The 21,294-nt window shown below is 46.4% G+C and overlaps 1 protein-coding gene across 3 annotated transcripts in view; it reads right to left on the bottom strand.

The window, feature by feature from the left end:
- The window catches only part of SLC35C2 (solute carrier family 35 member C2), an 805,952-nt gene that overhangs the window by 764,270 nt on the left and 20,388 nt on the right, over positions 1–21,294 (bottom strand). Inside the window, exon 2 of one of the 3 annotated variants that reach the window (XM_069651205.1) lies at positions 15,286–15,359. The exons of the other annotated variants lie outside the window; for them this stretch is intronic. The gene's annotated coding sequence lies outside the window, so the exon portion shown is untranslated. The remainder of the gene's footprint in view (positions 1–15,285; positions 15,360–21,294) is intronic. 3 annotated transcript variants of the gene reach the window in all.

Genomic DNA, 21,294 nt, shown 5'->3' with positions numbered 1-21,294 from the left:
CTAGCCAATTGGCATGGGCCTGCTGTTCCTGAAGAGACCAAACTCCATTGACGCTGTGGTTATCCAGGGTGGCTCCTCAGCCTTCCAAGGAGGAGTCCGGGGTGATTGTAACCTGCGGTGCTGGTTGCCTGAAGGATCCTCAGGTTGCAGTCCGTGCTCCACCAGACAAGGTCCTGGTGGAGAAAGGGAGCAATGCCGACGAGTTCTGCCTGGGAACCCCACTCCTGACTCTGTGAGGCTGCGAACTGCAGTTGCAATAATCTCATTTTGAGTCTAGTCTATGGTACTGCCAGTAGCCATGATACCCAAGTGGTACCGCCATGCTGAGGTCACCTCTCTGCTGAGAAAATGCCCCGTGGTGCTCTTGATGGCTGTGATCTTGTCCTCCGAGGGAAAAACTCTTTCGGAGCTTGTATCCCAGATGAGGCCCAGGAACGTTAGATTCTGAATTGGCTACAGCTGCGACTACTTGAGATTGATGGAAAATCCCAATTTGTGTAGCATATTCATGAGAGCGGAGGAGGTGTGATGGACCACCTCTGGGGTTCTCGCCCCGAAGAGCCAGTCGTCTAGGTATGGATAGACATGGTGACCCTGGGTCCCGAGAAGGGCTGCCACTGCATTCATAAGTCTGGTAAAGACACAGGGGGCTGAATTGAGGCCAAAGGGTAGAGCCATGTATTGGAAATGAAAGCCCATGATCCTGAATCTCAGAAAGGACCGATGAGGCTGCCAAATCGAGACGTGCAGGTATGCATTCTTCAGATCCAGGGAGCACATCTGGTCTTCCTTGCAGTGTCTCCGTAATAAGCGCTGGGGTAACCATCTTGAATTTTTGAAGAGGGAGGGGAAAAGTTCAAGGTGGAAAGGCCCAACACAACTCTCAGGCCAGCCTGGTTCTTCTTGTGTATGGCTAAAAAATCCTGGCATAGAAGCCCATACTCCGCTGGGAGGCTGGGACTTCTTCCACTGCCTGATTCTCTACGAGCGATCGAATTTCCGGCAACAGAGTTGCTGTCCCAATCTGTGGGAGTGGAGGAGAGAAGAGAGGAGAGGGAGGAACCGGTAGGTGGTAGCCCGTAGACACTACCAAGAGGATGTAGGGGTCAGCGAACCTCATGCACCAATATTGTGCGTGAAGGGCCAGCATGCCCCCCACCAGAGACATGTGGACCCGGAGGGGATGGTCATGCCTTTTTTCCCCTTTGAGGCTGGGACAAGAGGCCCTTATTCCCCGCCTTGTGCTGTTTACGGCGGTGCTGACTTGAAGATCGGTCCAGCTGTCTTGACCTTCATTCCTGGAAGCCCTGGATCCCACCGAAGGCCTACCCCTTGTCGGAATGCTGGTGCACCTGGCTGTATGTCTTAGGTGCAGACTTCTGGAGGATAGATAAGGATTTTGCAGTCTGAGATTAGTTTTTCCTTCTGATCAAGTGCTTCATCGGTGGTAGAATGAAAAAGGTTGCCACCCTCGAATGGAAGGTCCAATATGCGATCCTGGACTTCCGGGTTGAACTTCGTAGTCCGTACCCACGTAGATCTTCTCATGTACGTAGCAATGCAGATGGCACGGCCTGAGGGGTCTACAGTGGACTCCATGATGTCCCGAGCCACCATGTTTGCTTCTGCCAGCCCCGTTTTGAAGCGCGCCTGACTCTGCACTGGAATTTACAGAAGGAAGTCGGCTATTTTGCGCCAAAGCCTTTGATTCACAGCTGCGAGCATAGCGTCTGCATTAGACTGACAAAGGTGCAGCGAGGCTTTTGAATAGACCTTCTTTCCATATGTCTCCAAGATCTTCTCCTCCTTGCCTAGGAGCGCCGAGGAGGACTGCGGCTTGGAGTAGAGTGAGGCCACGGCAATCACAGAGGAGTATGGTTGAGGGTGTGTCGACAGCAAGAGTCGATCCCTCTCCAATTGCCTGTACTTGGCGTCAAGGCGCCGATTGGTAGGATGCGCCGAATGAGGTTTAAGCCATCCCTTTTTGGCTAAGGCGACAACATCCTTCTGCATCGGAATCCCCGTTCTGGCCACGGGGCGTAGAGTGAGGACCTTGTCCGGGACCCCAGCCTCTGGTTGTTCAACCTCGGGTTGTGGAAGACCCAAGTATTCAGCCAGACCTGCAAGCCGTAGATGGCGTGTCGTGGTCCTTCTCATCGGTGTCCAACAGGGTGTCCTGCTGGTTCGGAGCAGATGGAGGATTACTGGGTGCGAAAGCGGAGGTATGCTTAACGAAGCCGGAAGCTGCTGTGGAGGCTGGTGTGGGACCGCATGGGGCTACGCGGGGGCCTGAGGTGCAGGAGCCATAAGAGGAATGACTATGGGTGCTAGCAGTGGGACTCGGGGTAGCACGTCCCGGATCACATCCTGAAGGATGGCGCCCATCTGAGGGGACCTCTTAAGAGTGAGGAACTTTTCAAAAAAACCTGTCCTCACAGAACGGTGGGACGCTAGGTGGTGCAGGAGTAGGAGCAGGGCCTCGAGGTTGCTGAGCCCCGGGCCTACTCTGCCTTGCTGCATGCAGGGTGTATCTGCCCTGCAACGTACCTGGCGAAGACCAGTCCCACCTGGAAACTTGTTCTCCTACTTGCTCCCCAAAAGGGGGTGGCGTTGGACGAGCTGCCATGTTGTCTGGGGTGGCAGCCATTTTGTCGGGCTGCATGCCACGTGCCTGTGTCGTGGTGCTTGCCGTGCTGGGCCTGGCCTCCTCCTGGACTCTTGGCAGTGGAGCTTGAGGCCTACCCTGCACCTCAGGATGGGGCCTGTAGGCGTCGTGCTCTTGGCTGTCTCGCCGGTAGTCCTGCATATAGGCACCCCCTCAGACATTTGTCCGGTAGTAGGGCATAGCCCCTTGGGTGGACACCCGGTAATAGAACCGTGCGGTCCCTCAGCAACATCACCAGCAGGATCTAGCGACCCATCTGTCGGTAGCTGAAGGTCAGGCTTGCGATACGGGTCGTACGCCAGAAACTGCGTCAGATCTGTTCTGTTACCCTCCCTGCAGCGCCAAGTGCCACCCATCCCTTTGGCAGGCACACTTACCATGGATCTCAATTGAGGTCCTCACATGGTTCTCCTAAATTCCTTGTTCAGAAACACTCTCTGGGACGAGGGTGTTGCAGGTGGAGGTTGCCGTGGAAACTATGGCGTCCACTGCACGCTCAGTAAAACACAATCAGCTCAAGGGGCGGTGTAAGGAAAAGTCACACGAGAGCAGGTACTTAAACTTACCGCTCCCGTACGCTGCTGCTACCGATTTAAAAATCGCAGCTCTTGTCTCATTGTCCTAATTCCATACGTCACCTTGTTGCCAGACCCTTTACTTGCTCTAACAGATTTGCCTTTGTCCCTACCCCTGTCTTTGAACTTGTGACTCTTGTGTATGAACTTCAGCTCTGCTTACGGATACTCCATCCTCCTGCTGATTCTGTCTCTGGTTTCCCGCACAGCCACGACCCGGACTGCTCGCACGGACCGGCCACCTTCTTCACGTTTGGTTTCCACTTGGGATTGTTTCTGGAAGACAGCATTAAACAACGTCATTTGGTATTTTTTTTTTTTTGGCATTTTTTTTTTTTTTTTAATATAGCGCTACGAACCCTCAGGTATCTGAGCGCTGCTTATTATTACCCACGGTGTGTGGTGCTCATTTATCGACCTCGGAAGGATGAAAGGCTGAGTTTGGCCCTGCCGGGATTCGAACCTGGGTTAGCAGGCTCTGCACGGATGTCAAAGCGAGCGCTCTACTCGCTGTGCCACTTGACCAGCTGGTGCATTACAAGTGCGTCTCTGCCAAACTACTCATCGTGCACGAATTAGAGACTCTCACAAGTGACGCACACCGTCGTTAGGCATCCTCGTTCCGTCGGGACAGGTGGTTACCAGGAACTAGAGGCTATTTACAACTACCCATATTAGGCCTCTGCGTGCCATCGTGTTCAGTCCTGTTTGTTTGAGTACACTTGGTGCATCTGGCGAAGGACGCAGACTGGCTTCCATATTTAGTTTTCCTTTGTATAAACACACGGTAAATCCCATATCATTGTATCTGATATTGCATTCAACTCTCATAAGCCACATCACATTAGTTTGCTCTGTCTTGTAGGTTCTATATTGAGGAGGTTAGCAGACAGAGATATTTCACCACTATAGAGAAAAAAACCAACTCAATACAGGTTAGAAAAAAGACGTCTCTTTGTACTACAATTAGGCAATATGGATCAGGACAGTCAAGTGACCGTGTTCTTTGTTCCTTTTCAGTTTTCCAGTGTTTCGTGCTGTGTTCCATCTTCCAATTAATTGATTCCTCTGCATATTTAACCCATTCAGAGGGATACATTGGTAGGAGGAACTCGGCTACACTTCGAGTTCAACTACACGGATTCTGACACTGAAGCATCCTTGATACCTGTGCTGGTGTTAGAACCTGAACGGTCCTTCCCCCTAGGACATTTCCTGAGGAAGGAGTCGCCCTTGCGGGGTGCAGATGAAAAAAGTGGCCCAAACTTGGGCCTTGACTTATGCTTGACGAAGTTCTTCAAGTCCTCTGGAGGCGGTCATTGGAAGAGCTCTTCACCGAGCTAACCTGTTCTTAAGAGCGTGCAGTGTAAGCGCATCACACGCGGTACAAACCTCCCAGCCGTGATCGTGGCCAAGGCAGCGGAGGCAAAGAGTGTGGGGGTCGGATGTAGGGAAGAGCCCCTCGCAGGCTGGACACCTGCTGAAGCCCAGTGACGTCAACATGCGCCAGGGAGGAGCGTGGTACCAGAGGACCGAGTACCTGATTAAAGACCAAAAGACAGTATCCGGGGAAGAGTGTGTGGAATTACAAGGCTGAAACCAAACCCAGGGGCGCTGGTGAAAAAGGTCTGCTCCCATCGACGCGGAAAAGAGGACTGGGGAGTAGCGCATGCCTTTAAATTTAAAGGGGAAGAAGATTTTTTCTGGTGAAAAAGGTTCCGTCTCCCACCCCTAGCAAGGGACGCCCATGCAGTATCGAGGAAAGGGGACGGGACGTAGGAGCAAGTCATTCCCAAACTCAAAAATGCTGCTGAAACTTGAGTTCACTAATTTTCTTTGAGATTTTTTTTTTTTTTGTCAGAGCACCACACCAATGCTCTGTAATTTGTGTGCCCCTTGCTTGCTTTGTGTTTTATCACAGGTTATATTTATTAAGATGCTATGTTTATAAAACTGGTTAATCACAAAGACACGCTTCTGTTGTCCTGACAGTAGTTATTAGGAAATTAAACTGGTTTATGGGTGCCAACATTTGGTTTTCACTAAAGAAGCAGAAATACCCAAACCCATCCCTTGGCCAGACACATTGTATAGCACTTCCTTTTTTATAAATAATTGCAAAAATTCAAATCGTTTTGCTTTTTCTTATTGTTTTGGTTAAATTCAACCTTAAACACATTAAAAGAAACAACAATATATCAATACACAATTATATTTTGCATATATAACGTCTCAGCAACGGTCTGTCAATGTGCTGAGCTACCTCGGTAGCCATCTACTGTAAAGCAAGTCTATGCATCCCTGATGTACTAAAATCACTGCATTACCAACAGTACTTTGGGTGCACCACTGCCATAGAAGTGATTTAAAGTGGAATTCATGTATATCTTCCTGCTGTGGGTGCCAGGCCTTTGCCTGCATGGGGCACCATATGTTGCAGAGAAACCAGGCAGGGGCCCTAGTGTCTAGTATGGCAGCCACGCAGGGTCTGCTGCTACTTCAACGCGGTTACCGAACTGAAGTATAAGCTAAATGGCTATTACTCAATGTTTCCGAAAATTAGCATTGTGGGTTAAGCACTACTGCAAGCTATCCAGATGAATGATTGGAATTCCAGCAGGCTGGACTTCTCAACTATTCTAGGCAGGGAATAGAAAGGGTAAAATATAACAAGATGATGCTCTTTCTCTTGCTCTATCATTTTTTGTCTCTGTGACTATGAGTCACGTTTTCAGGTATGTGTTCTGACTGCTCTCTGTTCTCTCTTCCAGCTGGGCTGGACTGGCCTATAGGGAACTTGGAGAATTTCCCGGTAGGGCCCTGCACCATAGGTCCCTTTTGTGTGCAGGGGAGGGTGTGCGCTGATTGGCAGAGTGTAGTGCGCAAATATTGGTACGGTCAATCTGGTACGTCTAATTTTTTTTATTGTTCTTTTTCAATTGCAGGAACACTAACTGACTCTATCATCTCACCTAGGACAGCAAAGTACCCAGCAACAGTGGCCCCATAAAAATTCCTGACATCTGTAGTAGCACTTGCCGATGGCAAGAATGCCTTTATTTCTTAAACAACTGGATTTTGCTGTGGGTGATGGTGTGGCAATTCTAAAGGTATAGTCACGAGTCACAATCAGGGATTTCAAACCTACTTTTGAGGCTGTTCCTTTCTCATGTCCAGTTTGTGGCGGTACTGAACGTTCATGTCTCATGCGTGAGCTGCATTTACAGTGCACTGTGTACTCTCTCCTGGTCTCCCTGCGTTAGGTACTTCTTACTAGCTGATGCTTAACACCCAAGACCTGGTTTTAACCCCTGCTCATCTAATCTTCATGTATCCTTGGCCGTTTGTTTTTATTGCAGCAGCATTGCTCCAAACATTGGTGTATCAACCTAATCACCTGTGTCCCAGCAAGAAAAATCCAGCAAAGCGCTTGACTCTGTGAAACAAGCATGTAAGGATTTATTTTCCCTATGTAACATTGGTTGAGTAGAAGTGCTGAAGGTTTATAATCGGCCCTGTGCAATGTGCATCCAGGTGTGGTTTTCGTCACCAATCTGTGGCCTCATCCAGGACCACCCTTCAAAAAAGAATTTGAGCTAGGACTTCACGATCTGAACTGGGATGTTAAACCATATTCGCATAATACTGTCTGGTTATGAACATTGGCCTAAGAACGTTTGCATTGTACAGAAAACCGTGATTAAACTGCCCTGAATAAAGTCGACTTCGCTGCCATCTTAGAACCATCGGCCATTTTGATTCTAACTCCTGCTTTCTGTCCTAAAATTGTAAACTGTGTTTTTGGCTGCAGCTGAGCAGTGAACTTTGAGCTATGTCAACATTAAGGCTGCTGAGAGCAGAAGGTTTGTTCTGCGCAAAGAAACCTTGTGAACAAAATGAACTGTAATCTAAGCCCACAGCCTCATCCTCGGAACAGAATGCAAAACAACTAAAACCGTGTGCTTTGGCAGAAACCCTTTGTGTTCATTCTTGAAACTGGACTTACTCTAAACTGGAGATCCAACATCGCCATTGAAATTTCATGGACAAATAAACATGTTAAATGTGTTAAACAATTTTGTCATATTTGCCATGTGAACTGGGCATGAACTCTTGTATGTAACCTATTAGTTTGGAGAAGGGCTGGACAATGACCGAGATGGTGTATGAATAGAGCATTCTTTGGGATGTCCAGCACTCACTCCCCTCACGGTGTGTGCTGGTACACACTGCAAGGTGTTGGGAGCACAGATAGCTTATCTGATTTTGCCTTTGAATCTGTACAGAAATAAAGATACTTGTATCTTTGAACCCGTGATTGGCAGATTTCATTTTGTGGTACTAAGCCTCGATATTTCTTTTGTCTTTCAAGGAGTCTTCTGAGACTTGTATTAATGTGGTGTTTTTTAAGCCAACCAGTATTTCTGAAAAGGTTTTTTCCCCCAAGCTGTTCACATGGTTCCTTTAGGGTCTTTGCATGTGGTTATTTGCCATCGTTTCAATCTTTTGGGGACTTTAAACAAAAAAGAAAATTTCCCCCCATCCTTTTCACATGGTTCGTTTTAAATCTTTGCATGTGGTGTTTGCATTTTTTATTTTTGAAAACTTTAAATGATTTTTAAAAACAAACGTGGGGGTTTGCAATGTTTTCACAGATTGAGGCTCCTTTTTTAGATAGATCGTTGGTACTAAGTGGAAAGTTATTTTTTACCGTACTGGTGAAAAAAAAAAAAAAGAAAAAAAAAAAAAAGGTAGATTTAGGAGCGCTCCTTCTAGATCGAACTATCATACTTGTCAAACCCCTGCTGCACACGAGTGCGCGGAGGGGCTGACGGGCGCTGCGAGTCCCCACGGAGTCATCGCTGGAGGCAGAGGTGAATTTTGGACTGTATGTGTGTGCATGTGTAAGTGTATGTGTCTATGTGGGTATGTGTGCAGAGGATGAGGCAACTGTGGAAACTGGCTTGCTACAGCAGGTGGTGCAGCCGAGCAGACTCAAGGAATGTTTCTAGGCACTGGAGGCATGTACGAGTGCTCATTGTTGCTACATCTGGGCAGGCGGATATGGGCTAGGGCACTAAAGGTGACGCGCTTGTTACACCCATATACGAAGAACGCTCCTGTGATGGCGTATGCCTATACTAATCAAACAGAACTTGGGGAAGCCAGAGTTTGGCAAAGACATGAGGTCTACACATGGGACGGCATGTTCAATTCAAAGAGCTGAATGACCTTGTGAGGGAGTACGGCTTACCTGCTGGGCAATTCCAATGTTATATGAGGGTTCGCAAAGTGGATAAGCAGAATTGGGGTGGGCTGCCTGAGGAACCGGCTGAAGATGCGCTATTGTCCTTAATATACCAATTGGAGGATGGAATCAAGCCGACCACCCGCTTATATGCATTCCTCAGAGATAAACATAAATGTGCATGACAAACTGAGGGGCAAATGGGAAGTGGATGCTGGGGTGCAGATCACTGAGGTACAGTGAGAGCAGGCGTTGACTTTTGTTAAATATGTGTCACGAAATGTGAGGTTTCGTTAATACAATTAATGTTCTGCATAGGACATATATGGACCCCTGTAGAGTAGCTAAGTTTGGACGAGAAGCAGCTACTGACTGTCCGTGGTGTAATTCGGAGGGGGCGGACCTGATACACATGCTCCGGCAATGTGTTAGAGTACACATTTTTTGGAGCCATATAGAACAGACCTGCAGGGATGTGGGCATCATCAGCTTTTGAGTGGAACCCACTGGAGTGCCTACTGGGCATATACCCCAGGCCCTCTAAATACAAACATGTGCTGAGGTTTATGGAGTTAGTCTGTATACTAGTGAAAAGACGTGTGGCCATGTCCTGGAAGTGTAAGCAAGGTCCTATATATAAGCAATGGCAGGGGGAGTTTGAGTGCTGGAGTATGGCAGAGACATGGGCAGGCTAGACGAGGGGAGGACGATGAGCAGTCAGACCAATTTGCAGTATAGCAGAGCCTGTTGCTAGCAATGTTCCCACCCTCACAAGAAAGACCACCCCGAACTATGCGTAGGGCGATAAGATGGGCATTTACAAAGTATTACACGTGCCTGCAATATGGTTTGGTGTGCTTCGTCCATAACAACGGCAGAAGGTGTGCATGAACTGGCTTTGACTGAAATTCTATCCATCTATCTATCTATCCTGGGGTGCAGATTAGCCATTCAGGTGTTTGAGCTCTTGTGTGCAGTACTTCAAGTTGTTACTGTTTGGAATTAGGTAAAGATTTGCAGGTACACAGAATTGTTGCTGATGAAATACGACAACGATTGTAGCGGTTGTAAATGCGGACTACGTGTTATTTTATGTTTTCAATATTTCTGTACAATAAACATTTGAAAAAGTAATAAACAGATGTTTAAAAAAAATCATATTTTGATTATTAGTTTGGAAGAGCACTTGGACCCTCCCTGGTCCCTAAGGGCCAGTGCACATGCAGCACTGAACGGCAGAAGCTTAATTTACTAAACAAACCTTTGCAAAATCCCAGGTTGTTTTTTTTACTTTTTAAAATGGTCTATTATCCACGTGCTTGCAGTGCTCTTGTGTGCGATGTTGCTGTGTGTACGGTGCATATACAACTCGTACACATGACTGCACTTTCAGTGGGTACGAGCGAATCATTCCAGTGCTTTACTGTGAAGCAAAGAGTCACATGGGCCCAGCTATACTCAAGATTTGACTCGGTCGTCTGCTTTAGAAAATTGCAGTGTCGCGTACACCCTGTGAGAATGTGTCTATTGTATATAAAGGGCATGGTGCTTGTAATTTTCAATAAGTTGCCTAAACAGCTGCATGCTGGTGCACAAACGCCCGCTGGCGTAGATTTCCCTTGTGTGGGGATGTTAGGCAGAATCCTGTGCAGTGCCCTTAGGGACCAGTACACCTGATTAAGACTACAGGTGGCAATACAAGTTTTACCTTTGGTACAAGCCCGTACTACTAAGTTATAGTGGTAGCAGTAGCAGAGCTGCCAGGCGTATCTCAAGAGTATATGAGCAGTAGCAGAGATTACACAAAGGGACCACAATTACTTTGACTCAAGCAGACACTGACTCAAGGTTTCAGGTAAAAAATAAATAAATTTATTTTTAAACCATCAGTTATAAACACAACACCTCTATTAAACGTTAAACAAAACCACATGTTAAATATACCACACTAACCAATTCACTTTGTACAAGTCTCAAGGTAAGTACCCTGTGTTTAAATGAATCGGTGTTATGAACAAAACACGATACCGCAGATACGGTTGCGATCACTTTTTGACAGTTCGGTCTACTAAATAAACACGTATCCGTTACATGAAATGCTACCGGGGCAAGAACACACTTAGCACCCGAGTTACCCAGAGGGAGTTGGAGGCAAAAATCACAGGCAATATTTAGGTTAGGCAAACCTTATCGAGAAACACTCAGAAACAGGAGTTCAAAAGTCAAAGGGTCGGAGCCAAGTTTAGGTGACACCGAAGACCTGTGCCCAAGATCACACCGTTAGACAGTTCACGATTCCGTAGAGCCAAAGAGTACTTGAATATTGTCAATGTTTGGAAGCGAAAGTTATAAGAAGGAGGGAAGACAAGGACGAGCCTTGAAGATGAAGAAAAAAGGGATTCACCCAGTTTCCTCAAGTAGAACACAGTACCTTATTTCCACGATGCAGCTGGTGCCCTGGCAGTTGTTCCTGTTGGTTTCCCGCAGACCCACGATTCCTGGAGCTTTGTTGTGAAGGAGGACGTCTGAAAGGGGTCTGCACCACACGGGGATGAAGCCGGCAGCCGTGCCAACGAAAAGGTGTGCTCCTTAAAAACAGGACAGGCTCAGCAGGTGGCTATGCGGACCAGTGTGCAGCAATTTCGACCACGGCAGAGATCTCTGGCTGAAGATGAGCTGTTTATCCCCACCAGGCTCCGGGGAAGAAGACTCCGGACTGGATCTCCGCTTAGTCGTCGAAGGGTAGATAGCTCAGGACTGCAGCAGGGCTTCACCGGGACGGGGTAGTTGCAGCAGCTGTCGTTCTCGCCACTTCTCTTCGGTTCCTTTTAGTTCCAGAGGCGACTGACCTTCTAGCCCAAGAGACCTGCCTTTTATGCGCAAAACCCCCATTCACACAGCCTGGCTTTCAATCATGCAGCAGGGGGGTTGTCCAGCCGGGACAACCACCTCAGCCAATCATGGCAAAGTGCGACTTGGGTTTCCTAGGATACCCTGTGCAGGGGGTGACTACACCCCTTCCCCACATTCAGTCTACCTAGACACCCAGGCGCCAAGAGGAGGGCTTCTCTGCAGAAGCTCGCCAAAAGACGGTGAACAAAGAAGGCGAACCTAGTTTGCCGCGCAAAGTAAAACACAAGAAGGACTTTAACAAAAAGAAATGGCGAATAAACCCAACCGGAGCCAAAAGAAAGACGATTTGGTCAAGCGGGTTTATGCTTAAGGCTGCAAAAATAGCCAAAAGTATTACCACGTTTATCTAATATAATTGCGGTAGAAAGGTAGGGTAGAAACCACTGCCACCAGCTAAGTCTAAATGTTAAGAGCAAAACAATGCTCAGGGAGGCACAGACAGAAAAGGGGTACAGATTAGCCCTTTCCAGTACTCCATGTAAGATGGTGTGTACTGGGTCTGTGGTTAAAGTGACTATGTAAAGTAAATGGCAACTTTTCCTTTCTCTGGGGGACAGTAGTCAGCCCCAGTGAACTGGAGTCAGAGGGAAGTCTGAAAGACAACCCTGGGTTACTACACTAAAGGTGCTGTGTAACCCATACAAAAACAGGAGCACCTGGAGTGGTTGCTCCAGTGCCCAAGATCACACAATGAGTAAAGACACATAGGCCAAAACACATGTAAGAGTGAAAAAAGGATGTACACTCTTACCAGGTGGAAAAAGTAAATTCCATAAATCCGGTAAAGCTGCTGGGGGACTCACGAGGTGAGGGAAATTAGCACTAGAAGGGAGGAGTGTTATGCTGAGGATGGGTGAAATGCCCTGATGAATACGATCTTGGATTCCTGCCTTCCTGCTTCTGGTGGCACAGGGCGCTTTGGGGTTTACTTTACAAAAGCTCCAAATTAGATTTGCTGTTGTGATTCTGTGCACAGAGAATGGTTGCAAATATTGGCCACTCAAGCTCTCATTCAGAAGGGAGAGAAAAAGTCTCCTCTAACCAAAAGTGGACAGAGGCCGCCCATCTATTTATTTCTCTCAACAATGCTCACGACTTGATCACTACTTTCACGTAAGCCATTGAACACCAGCCAACAAAAGAAAGTGGCCTCCGTTAATTGTCCAGCAACTGAATTTGCATTAAAGTAGAGCCTCAACCCCCTCGTCGCCCCCACCCCTCGTTCAAGCAGGGGAAGATAGTTTACAGTATGTGCTTCAGTTTGAGATGTGAGTAATGTGAAAAGTGTACAGGACAGGCACCCTGTTCTCAAGTTGAGGTCAGGGTCAAAGCACCCCTAAAGAGGTTCTGTAAAGCTGCCCCCCATAAAAAGCGAGCTGTCTTGAATTCAAAGACTGTCAATGTGTATTGTAATCCTTTTGAATATTATTTTTTCACTGCTGCAAGTTACGAATGATATCCCCGTGTGGCAAAGCTGTTATATTGCTTTTACGCTATTTAGTTTAAAGAACATATAGAGGGCTTGTTTACCCCAGTTTTCCATTGCCTTGTCCGTTCACAGTAGGGCTAGTTGTGCCAGCCTTTGGGCACGGGGGGACAGTGTTCCAATTCCCTCCATGACTCGTGCTCTCCTCCATCTAAGTTTAGTTTATGTTCAACGCTTTGGGGAAAATCGCTACGTGATTTATATATATATAAATGTACGTTTCACGGATTACTGCATGTTCTAGTTATACTTATTTCACATTCTCTATATAGGTTGATGAGGTTCCCGGAAGGTTTTTATTGACCCTTGAATGCGGTTTCTTTATTCCAACCCTTTCACCTCAACAGTTAATGGTTTGCCTGTAAACACTATTGACTGCTTGCCAGGGCTAGTGATCACTGTCATTAATTATGAAAATCTTTTTTGATCATAGTTTATGATGATCTGGGTGAATGCTTTTTATGTTGGTGTTCCTTTTTTTGTCTCTGCTGATGGGACCAGTTGATTCTTCTTTCGATGTTGTGGAGGTTGGAGCTATTTTCTTGCTTTTCCAGATTTTTCAGCAGCCTTGTGTATCAGAGGACTGGCGCGGTAGCAGGAGTTTTCTGAACTGACCACGAAAGTGGTGCTGTTAATTGCTTTGCTATTTCAAAGTGGGAGGTCAATTTATTCCCTTAAGGCAGTGGTCGTCAAGCCTTTTTATGCTGAGCTCCCTGCCCCCCCATTGAGTAGACATAGTTTCCGCCCCCCCTAAATGCTTATATTTTCAGTTAAATGTGTATATTTTCTATTAAAAACAGTCACCATAATCCTTCAAGCCCCCCACCGCCGGGCATCCTTCGGGCCCCCCAGTTTGTAGACCACTGCCTTAAGACACCCTAGCTGTTCAGCATACAGAGGCCCCCTTTTCGTGGGTCGGGCGATTCCTTCCCTTCCCCTTTCTAGTTCCACACAATGACTGTTATATTGATCAGTTGACCGCTTTCAAACCGTCGCCAAGTAGGGGATAAATGCTCCTACTGGCTGCCCCCCTCTGGCTTTAATGCTGGTGTTTCTCCAAAGCCCCCACAGTGTTCAGATGGATAGGTCCATGCCGTCCTCAGATAGCTTATTACCTATCTACATGTATCCGGCTGTGGCGCATGTGTGAAAAACCAAGTCGCTGCAAAATGTTCCCATGGCTTGTTTTACTTTTTTGCAGGATTTTTCCACTGCTCAGGAGCGCTGCACTAGTTCAGCTGTGGTGCATAATGTATGGCACAGTAGCGATGCTTATGAGCGGGGGAGACTTCCGACGCTTCTGAAGGATAGTGCCTGGCTCATATCAGCAAAGGCCAGCCTGCTAAGGGTAATATTTACTTTTTGTTCCCCCAGTAAAGATCACTTTGGTCATGGGTTCTGTCCCTGCATACCCTCCTATTTCTGGTCCCTATCGTTTCCTGTACATGTTGCTGTCTCCAAACTGGGACTCTATATGGTTGATATTTACATTTAAGAAACAAACAGCTGCTGGTCTTTTAAAGGACACACAAAAATGACTCTGCAGCATTTTAGGTACAAGTGCTCTGCAGTTAAGAACGTATTGCCTCTACAGAACACCCACCTCTAATTTTATTAGCGAGCAGATGCAACTAGTTGAAGCCTTAATGTGTGAAAGTCATCAAGCACCAAGAGACGTTTCACTCACAAATCGGGACACCTCAGGCAGGAACATCCATTGCAAGTACACTATAAATTAATGGTTTTCGGTACAGACACGGTTCACAAATGAAGCATACTAAATTTACTTTTTTTAAATTTCTTCTTTTAGGCAATAACTCAAATCATGGCACTCTTTAATGTGCTTTTCTTTGATTCTGACAATTCTCTGTGTATTTGAAATGATGGGGAATTGAAGCCTTTGGCAATTCCTGGTGAAGTTAATTGTAAATGGCTGATAGAGGGGCTTGAAAGTAGAAGAGAAATATGTGAAGAAAAGGATTTCAAGGCAGTAGTGCTTTTCTCATCAGCAGGTAAGCAATGTGTTTTGTTTGTTCATCTATTTGATGTTTGAGGGAGGAGGATACATCTGACGTCCCTACGCAGAGGTATTCCCTTTTTTCACACATACAGAAGAGTGTTGCACAATGCGCACCACTCTTTTACAGCATCCCTTTCCTCTAGAGTAATTCTCTGAAGTATAGATGTCTACATGATTTCTCTTATGTTATTGGCAAAGCGCTATGGGTTAAATGCCCTTGGGGACCGTAGTCCAGGTCAGAGTATGTGTGCAGCTAGACTGATTTGTGGGTAGCTGCATGGGGTGGGAGGGAAAGCACCAAAGCACCAAGGAGGGCAAAAATAAGCAAAAATTAAACCAATGGGATGAATAGGATTGCGCTTACGGGGAGTCACTTACCCCAGTGTACAGCTCAAGCAAAAAGTGTGTTGTATTGATAGTCACATTTGGAAGTTTCAACTTGCCTTTTCCATCTGTAGCCAAGACACAAAAAAAAAAAAACATTTGATGAAATAATTAAAACCTATTGCGCTGTAGAGGGACTAATTGAGCCTTTAAAAGGAAAGGCAGAGGAGAAAAAGCAGCTACTGGTGGAATCTGGGAAGCGCTGGAAAACTAAAGACTTGCGTGAACGACAAGAAGATGCAGTGAAAAAAAAACAAGAGAATTATATTGTAAAAGCTGATGGGTAGAAACTGACTATTCCCAAACTTATTAATGGCTGTTCACAAAGGCTGGAAAACCAGGATGACTAGTGTTCTTCATTCCTCAGAACCCGCCTCTGTTACTTCGCCTGGACAATTGAAAGACACAGCAGTAGATCGGTATGTGTCTCTGTGTAATGTTGCGGTTCTCAAAGATGTAGCTGCGCAACAACTACAAAATATCAGACTATAAAGTAACAGTCAATTGTCTGCTACAAATGTTTTGACGGACAGATCTCATTTGACATGCTCAACTCTATCACCACGTCTTCTCAATAGTGTGGCCTTGTTACAGCAGGACGGTCATGCCTGTTTGGACAGTGAAGTGACACCTACACGTTCACATACACCTGCTCAATCATTCAGATTCCTTTAAAAACAATGGCATTGGAACATCTCCACAACAGAGTTTGGTTGCTACGTCAGTCCCTGCTACATCAACGACGTAATTGTAGCTCATACACTGCTCTGTGAAAATGAAGATGCAAGTGCTCTTGTGTGTAGAACTATATAGTTGATCTGGTGAATTTGTAAGTTGGTGCCAACTTGTAAATGGTACATATGTTTGTGCTACTGATTTCTGTTGGGGGGTCAGCTAGTGTTTTCTTGGGTGTGGTGAATGGTTGAACTAATTGTGAGCTGCGCATAGTCATATTGGGTGAAGTGATCAGCAGTCTGTCATGCAGGTAGACATTTAAGGGATTCTGTTGAGGTCACTGATAGTGTGTATTTTAGTGCAATGATTTGTAATCATGGGAGTTTATTGGGTGTGTTGCTATGTTGGCTGGAGGTGAGAACTGAAATGAGGGAGTTGGTTCGGGACATTGTGGGCTGGGTTTGTAGTTTTGTATACTAAATCAGCGAACTCAGTCAACTCCATAAATACAAGTAGCTATTACTTGGATACTTGTATTCATGGATTTCATTTGTACAGCTCTACAGCTCACATTTACCCCTCTTCAGATGGGCCTGGCTGCTCAGTCACACTACCAACTTGTGTAGTACAGACCTATACCAAAAGGTGGGTTACCTAATGCCAATCAGATAAGTGTCGTGTAGTCTCACACAGTGTGACTGCACCAATTCTTACCTAACATTGGTGGCATGCGGTGAGATTGGCAGAGTGGTTACATCGACTATTTGTTGCACTTATCAGTTTTTATTTTTTTATGAATGAAAAAGAAAATTGAGCATTCTTCAACTCTGTCACGCGCAGCGTTAGCGAATCACATGATCATAACATATTGTCCGTGCCCCAAACAAACATCCGCCCTCCTTGCCCAAAGGACCCCTGTTCACTTCGCACAATATCCCTTGCATAATTGAAACACTCCACATTATCGCTGTGAACAAAGTTTTTATTAAAGGAATAGTGCGCTCAGAAATGTTAATGTCCCGAGGGTTCGGGCATGTGTTTTTAAGCAAACGTTGATCAATCGTACAAACATTTCCTATGCACCATACCGTAGTTTTCCTCTTTTGTACACATGCGATTAGGCAGCAGGGCGCAGCCATCCTGTAATAATCTTATCCATTGCCGCATCGCCCAAGGTGGACTGCTCTGGCGGCACCAAATCATATCCCCCCGCCCCCGAGGCTGAGATCACTAGACGCGTACCGCCCATTTCGCAACGCTAAAGCACATCTCGTGTCAACATTCTCTGCGCTTCAGCTAATGGCGTGTCTCCATGGAAATGGCAGGACGCCTCTTTCCTCAATAAGTATAAATAGACCCCTTCTCAACAGACATCAGATTTGCTTTTCCATTCCTTTCGTTGTCTTTTTTTGAGTATTCTGTGCCTTGTTTCTGTGCTCTGGTCAGCTACCTTCGTTGCTTGCAGCCCGTGTGAACAGATACCAGTACCATTTTTTTTTTTGCCCCATAATGGCAACAATACAGCCCTACCAGTACGAGCCAGAGTATTCCGAGGCGGAATTACTCGGAAGAGAAAGATGCGCAAACGTTGGGGCTTCGGACGACAGTTGGGAGGACGATGACGATTCAACAGATCAAAAGCCTGAGCCTAGTCGCATGGATGGCGTTTCCACCTGGTGTACCTGCAATCGGTGCACGCTAATGCCAACCGAGGAGGAGAACTGCTGCAAACTCTGGATGCTTGTCCTACATATTGGAAGGCGAGACACGACTGCAATGCGTTACCGAGCTGCCAAACCTCAGGGCAGCCTGCCTCACACGGGCCGTGTTGAGGATTATGATGGTGCTTCTGCACGAACTTCGAGCAACAGTTCGCCCTCGCAATCCAAGTAACGAGTAAGTGTACTCTAGTTGTGATGTCACTTAGGCCACTACCATTTCATGGTTGTCTCCTACATTGTCGTAACTTTGATCTATCAATGCCAAACAAATGTAGTCTTGCAATTCTATACATCACTCGCAATTTGGGGAAATCATAGTAGTCTCCTTATGTTTATTTCATGTACAGCCATGAAGCAATCTTTCTGCTGTCCCAAATGTAATGGAATGCATAGTCGTTCAATATTGTACAGTGTCAAGGTAACATTTGTAATGGCAACAATGCCATTGGATACAAGATTTGTCATTGGCAACTAAGGTTTAATACACTTATCTTCATTTAAAAACAGGTTGTATCTTTCTCTTTTACACCCGGTATAGGCTGGTGGCCTATCATTCTTTTACATGGTGGATTCATGGAGGATTGGACACCGCCTTCGACGAATAATACCCGCCTGTGTCGTTGGTGCCATTAGAGAAACTTTACCCAGTGACAGCGGTCAGTACAGGAGATTTTCCCACACTGTGCTGCAACCAGAAGTTTTTAATGTGTAGTGCATTTGTGCCATCAAAATCAGCAACAAAATAAAACACAACAGAACTTTTATCAATGGTTGTTTCAGTTTTTCAGTGAATCAAGTGTGTCTCTATTCAGCAGTGTTCCGCCCTTTCCTGCAAGCCTCAGGCCCATCCATCCCCCTCCATTATCAAAGGCTGTTGGCACCAGTGTATATGCGCTGCCAAAGGGGGCTGGCAGGCGTGGGAAGGGCCAAGGTGCCAAACACCATGTACACTTCAAAGGTATCTTCCGCACAGGGGCCATTCTACACTATATTTCAACATCTATCAGACTCCGGCCATCAGAATCTTCAAAAAATACAACATTACATGTTACTACGCGGACGACACTCAGATCATCTACAAAATCGAAAACACTGATGCCGACCATTCAACCCTAATCGACTGTCTAAAAGAAGTCTTCAACTGGATGGATGCCAACAACCTGAAAATCAACCCAGGAAAGACAGAAATCATGATCGTATCCAGAGACCAAGAGAACAAAACCACCATCCCATGGCCTACGGAAATGGGACACACACCAACACCATCGAAGGTAGCAAAAAATATGGGAGTCCTAATGGACAACACCCTAACCACAAATAAATGCACAGTGAAGAAATGCTTTTTTTTCTCCTCCACATGGCAAGAAGAATTCTACCTTTCCTCTCCTTCACTCACAAAACACTCACTATTGTCGCCCTAATCATGTCAAAAATCGACTATGCAAACAGCCTCTACCTCGGAATACCAGAATACCTCCTAAAGAAACTGCAACGGATCCAAAATGCAGCAGCAAGACTACTCCTCAAACTATCCAGAAGAGACCAAATCACTCCAGCCCTAAAACACTACACTGGCTCCCAGTAAAACAACGCATCACCTTCAAAACAATGTGCATAACGCACAGGGCAATCAGTGGACAAGGAGCAGAATTCCTACAAAGGAAAATAACAGTCTACAAACCAACAAGACCCCTCCGATCAAGCAACGAAATCCGCCTGGAACTCAAACCATACCTTAAGAAAAAACTTGGAGGCACCTCCTTCTACCACTTAGCCGCAAAAACCTGGAACAACCCAAAAGAAATAAGAAACACTGAAGATCACCTAAAATTCAGGAAATCACTAAAAACCTGGCTCTTCAACACCACAGACTAAATCTGGAAACCAAAACCGGAAAAAGGACAAATAAGCCGAAAAGGACACAGACCATCCCAGACCTGAGAGGGTAGCTCCCACGGCACCTGGACAGGTGACACCAGATAGAAGGGAACACAGACGGTACGCACTGAGAGTGAGTCAACTATCCCAGACAATCCAACCAACACTTTGCCCGCTCCCTTAGTTACCGCCTGGTACCACAGTAGCGTGGAATTGCCGGATATTGGCTCCCACCACACTCACTGAGAGGCTGACATAGGCAGGTGCACTGGCCACAGGAGCAGGAAGGAGGATAAGGGGAGCTATGAGAGAGCATGTTAGAGGTGGGGGCCAGAGGAGTAAGGAACCCTGTCTACCAGTCGGACCCAGATCATGACAGAGCCACATCAGGGGAGACTACCCAAGCCGAGCGCCTCAATTCAGGATAGAGACGCAAACTAACCAACCCTACTAACAATCTCCCTTTCTGCATACACCTCTCAAACTCCAAACCAAACACAACCAAAACCTACAGCACAACAAACCGCACTACATTGCAACAACAAAACAAAAACACACATAGTCTTGCACAACAGTACACCACGACTACCAGCCGCAAACACCCCAGGCCCAGCCAACGGACCCACGAGCTGTGGCTGCCAACAGCACATCACTGCTCTCTTGCACTTTTCCTGCTTCCTCCCACTAACTCAACCTCCCCTCCTCTTTCAGGGCCGCCAGAGCGCCAGGGGACCACTCCGGTGGTGATAGTGCGCGGTACAAATGTCCTTTAACATTAACATGGCCTATCCAGACCCTGTGTCTCCAGGCACCATCCCATGAAGCAGGCTGCGCCCCTGCAATCCACATAAGTGTGTCTTCATTCAGCAGTGTTCCGGGCCTTGTCTGCACACCTCATGCCAATCCATCCCCCTCCATTATCAAAAGGCAGTTCACACCAGTGGATGTGCGTTGCCAAGGGGGACTGGCAGGGTGTCATACATAGGTATTCCCTATGGAGAGTGTGGAGAATACATCAGTGATACTAAAACTCGCCTCCCCAACATGGCGGATTCATTGCACTGTGCTTACTATAACAACTTCATTGGTCTAGTCAATTCCAATATGGCCGCTTCTGAATCCTCCTATATGTACTAGCGATCTAACCCAGGACGGCGCGTTACTTCAAGCTTAACTCTGTGAAACTCTTGGATCTACGGGTGAAGTAAGTGCTCTCTCCTTTCTTTTTCCATTCTTTACTATTGTCATTTCTCCATGCTCTGTAACTCAGGCTGCTTTCGGCGTCTCCGTGGCTTGCTCAGCACTTCCCATTCGCTCTGTTTATTTGGATTACAGCACCGGAGCAATTCTAAAGAACCTTTCGCTCTATGCTCCCGGCAAGACTTTGGCAGCCGCTGCGCCGTGTGTTTATTTACATGCAACTCCCCACGGAGAAGCAGTGCCTTTCTTAATCTCTGTCAACTCTGGACTATTATTGCATTTCCTTGTCAGGAGAAACGAGGAAAACGACTTTCGACCCTTTATGCTGTGCGACTTCCAACACAGCGTTTAAAAAAGGGAATTTTTCTTTCTGAAATCGTCAGTTAGCAGATTCTTCATAAACTCGCGTCAGCGTTTCTGCTGCTACTGTTTAATCTGCCAGACAACCATATTCCTTTACACATGAGTCTGGACAATCTACTTTCTCGTGCATCACAGCCTTTCAAGACTTCCTACTTTACGCAACACG

Source organism: Ambystoma mexicanum, chromosome 3p, assembly GCF_040938575.1.
Source record: "Ambystoma mexicanum isolate Mex_15411 chromosome 3p, UKY_AmexF1_1, whole genome shotgun sequence".
In the NCBI taxonomy this organism is placed as follows: domain Eukaryota; kingdom Metazoa; phylum Chordata; class Amphibia; order Caudata; family Ambystomatidae; genus Ambystoma; species Ambystoma mexicanum.
This window is presented reverse-complemented; position numbering and strand designations above follow the sequence as displayed.